Genomic DNA, 4,064 nt, shown 5'->3' with positions numbered 1-4,064 from the left:
ACCACATGCTTCGGGAGATGGACCAGGAAACCCGGGGCCAGGGGGGTCAGAGCACAGGCTGGGTGAGTGTTTGGGGTGCACATTTGACACTCTTTGGTCAAGGGGCTGCTGAAAGACCCCCCCCACTGATTTGAAAATATTCAGTCTTTTGATGCAGAAGGAGAAAACGCAGCCCCCCTCCCCCAATTGCTGTCCCCAAGCTCGTCACCAGCCCAACGGGGCACGTTAGAAATATTGCCTAAGTCACTGCCCCACTTGCATGTCGGCCCCTCTGCCAGCCACAGCCCACCTCTGCTAGCTGTCCGTCCGGGGCACAGCCCAGCCTGGGCTTATGTAGTGACTGAGGGGGGACTAGAGCTGCCCTCCCCCACAGGAGATCTAGGCTTGTGGCCCCCCTGGGCAGGGTGTGCAGGTCTCACACTGGTCTGAATGTCAGGGGTCTCTCATCACCCCACAGCTGCCTGCCCCCTTACCCAGGAAATGCTTCTGTCCCACTGCCCCACCTGGGGCTACTCCCCCTCCCAGCAGGCTAAGGGGCTGCCCTGCTCCAGGGGAACAGGCAGGGACCCCTGTGCTGGGGCCGGCTGGGTGCATGTATGGGGGAGCTCTCGCCCAGCAGCACTGGGGCTTCTCGCCGAGGGGCCGTCGAGAGGAAGCTGCCCAAGTCCCAGCCGTAGGCTGTGCTGCCCTGCGGTATCCTGCTGGGGGTTACCCCACCCGAGCCTTGGGGCAAGCGGTGATTCATGCCATGGCGCTGCCAGCGGGTGGGAACAGGGAGCCCACAAGGGCTGGGCAGGACGGGCTGCAGCCGAGCGCCGACATTCCCTTCGCGGATCCCTGGGGGGGCTGGATGTGGCTACACGGTGCCCCTTGCACCCTTCCGCATGCCCAATGCCCATGGCACTGCCAAGGGTGGGGGCAGCTGGTGCAGATGTTCCCTGGGGGACAGGGGGGTACACGGCACCTGCTCTGTGCTCTGAACGGCCCTGGCAGGGCGGGCTGGAAGCGCAGACAGTAAATCGCCACCGTCCCGAGATCTTGTGCCTCAAAACTATTTGGCCTGTTTCATCTGCAGTGCTCGGAGCCGGGCTCTTCTGCGGGTCCCTGGGGTTCATACCAGGGCCCATCACTAGGGTCTCTGGGCAGCACCAGCAGGAGCCATTTCCCACCGCCCTGCTGGTTCATGTCTTACAGGCCTGGCAGGCCCGAGGGCTGCGATACCATAACCCCCTGCAGGTGGGGTGGCACCACTCAGCTGCCCTTGCCCCCCAGAATCACCATACAGCCCTGGTCACGCTCCAGAGGGGCCCGGTCCCTGCTCTTGGATGGGACCCAGCCCCCTCTGGGTTTTGGCTGTGTGGGGTGGTACGGCAGGAGTGCCAAGCACCCAGGCGGCTGGGCTGCGGGTACCACCTTGTGCCCCCCCAGCACTGAGCCCCAGAGGGGCTGGCCCTGTAGGTCTGGGCCATGGGGGTGCCGGAGGCTTTGTCCCCCTCTAGGGGCTGCAGGCTCAGCTCCTGCTGGTTATTTGGCCCCAGCCTGGTGTCCAGCCCCAGGAGACTCGAGCCCATCGGGGAGCCCCAGGGCCTCCAGTTGGCTCCATCCGCCTCCTGCAGATCATGATCCTGGCCCCTTCCTTTCCCAGCCCTCTGCCCCCCGTGTCGTCTCTGGGCCCAGCAGTAGAGTTGCCGGGTGGCCGGTTTCTGAGCGGGACGCCCAGTGGAAAGGGACCCTGGTGGCTCTGGTCAGCCGTTAAAAGTCCGGTCGGCGGTGCAGCAGGGCTAAGGCAGGCTCCCTGACCGGCTCCGTGCAGCTCCCAGAAGTGGGGGCCTGTCCAGATCCTAGCGGGAGGGGCAGCCACAGGTGCTCTGTGCACTGCCCCTGTCCCAAGCGCCAGCTCCGCAGCTCCCATTGGCCGGGAACCGCAGCCAATGAAAGCTGCGGGGAAGGTGCCTCCAGATGGGGGCAACACGCAGAGCCACCCGGCCACCAGAGAGACCTGCTGGACGCTTCCCAGGAGCCACCTGAGGTAAGCGCCACCCGAAGCCACACCCAGAAATGTACCTGGGGCACGGCAAATTGGGGCGACCGTCCCGGGCCCCAACCCCCTGCCCCAGCCCTGAGCCCCCTCCTGCAGCCCAACCCCCTGCCCCAGTCCTGAGCCCCCTCCCGCAGCCCAATGCCCTGCCCCAGCCCTGAGCCCCCTCCCGCAGCCCAATGCCCTGCCACCTCCCACGCCCCAACTCCCGCCCCCTCCCACGCCCCAACCCCCTGCCCCAGCCCTGAGCCCCCTCCCGCAGCCCAATGCCCTGCCGCCTCCCACGCCCCAACTCCCGCCCCCTCCCACGCCCCAACCCCCTGCCCCAGCCCTGAGTCCCCTCCCGAACCCCAACCCCTGCTCCAGCCCTGAGCCCCCTCCCGAACCCCAATGCCCTGCCGCCTCCCACGCCCCAACTCCCGCCCCCTCCCACGCCCCAACCCCCTGCCCCAGCCCTGAGCCCCCTCCCGCAGCCCAACGCCCTGCCGCCTCCCACGCCCCAACTCCCACCCCCTCCCACGCCCCAACCCCCTGCCCCAGCCCTGAGCCCCCTCCCGCACCCCAACCCCCTGCCCCAGCCCCCTCCCGCACCCCAACCCCCTGCCCCAGCCCTGAGCCCCCTCCCGCACCCCAACCCCCTGCCCCAGCCCTGAGCCCCCTCCCGAACCCCAACCCCCTGCCCCAGTCCCCTCCTGCAGCCCAACCCCCTGCCCCAGTCCTGAGCCCCCTCCCATGCCCCCCCCCGCCGAGCCCCCTCCCGCGCTCCAGCCCAGTGAAAATGAGTGTGAGTGGGGTGGGGGAGAGCAAGCCATGGAGGGGAGAGGGGGGATGCAGTAAGCATGGGCAGGGCAGGGATGTTCGGTTTTCTGCAATCAGGAAGTTGGCAGCCCTACCCACCAGGACAGATGCTCCCCACCCGAGTTGCTGGGTTCTCAGGGTCTCCCTGGTAACAAGGGGCCTGGATTCAAGTACAGGATGTGTGCGGGGGGGGGGGGGAAATCACCCCTCTCCCCCCAGGCCTGGAGGCCTCCACGGGTGCAGCCCCTGGGCCCCTGCCAGCGAGGGCATCACCCACTGCCACTCCAGCTCTGTTCCCCCAATCCCGCTGCTGTGGGGCCTCACCCCATTTCCTCTCACCAGGGCACCCCCCATGTGAGGGGCCGGCAGCCCCCAAGGGCTTGTGAGCAGGGGAGGGGCGACTGACCCCCCCCCCAGCATGGGGACTGTGGGCAGAGCCCCCATGGCAGCCCCCTGGCTGACAGGTCGTGTCCCTTCCCAAGGGGGTGCAGGCCAGTGCTCTGCTGCCAGCCCTGCCCAGCCCCTCACCCCACAGCCGGGGGGGGGGCGGGGGGGTGAAACCTGCCCCGGGGTTTTCTCCTTTCTCGGAGGGGAGTCGTGCAGCTCAATGGCACCCCCTGGGGGCTGCGCTGGGACGTCGCTGCTCGGCTCCGGCTACAATGGGAGATGTACCAGCAATTCCACCTCCCGCGGTGCATGGACCCGAGTGTGTCCCCCCAACACACACACAGAGCCGGCCCCTGAGTGCGTCCCCCCCAACACAAACATACACACACACACAGCTGGCCCCTGAGTGCATCCCCCCCCAACACACACACACACAGCCAGCTCCTGAGTGTGTCCCTCCCAACACACACACACACACACACACACACACACACACACACACACACACACAGAGAGAGAGAGCTGGCCCCTGAGTGCGTCTCCCCAACACACACACAGCCAGTACCAGAGTGCATCCCCCCCAACACACACACACACAGCCAGCTCCTGAGTGTGTCCCCCCCAACACACACATGCACACACATACACACACACAGCTGGCCCCTGAGTGCGTCCCCCAACACACACACACACAGAACCGGCCCCTGAGAGTGTACCCCACAACACACATACACACACACAGCCGGCCCCTGAGTGCGTCCCCCCCAACACACACACACACACACACACACAGAGCTGCTGGGAGCCCCCCCAACACACACACACACACACACACACCCGG

The sequence above is a fragment of the Gopherus evgoodei genome, unplaced genomic scaffold, assembly GCF_007399415.2.
Source record: "Gopherus evgoodei ecotype Sinaloan lineage unplaced genomic scaffold, rGopEvg1_v1.p scaffold_34_arrow_ctg1, whole genome shotgun sequence".
NCBI lineage: Eukaryota > Metazoa > Chordata > Testudines > Testudinidae > Gopherus > Gopherus evgoodei.
This window is presented reverse-complemented; position numbering follows the sequence as displayed.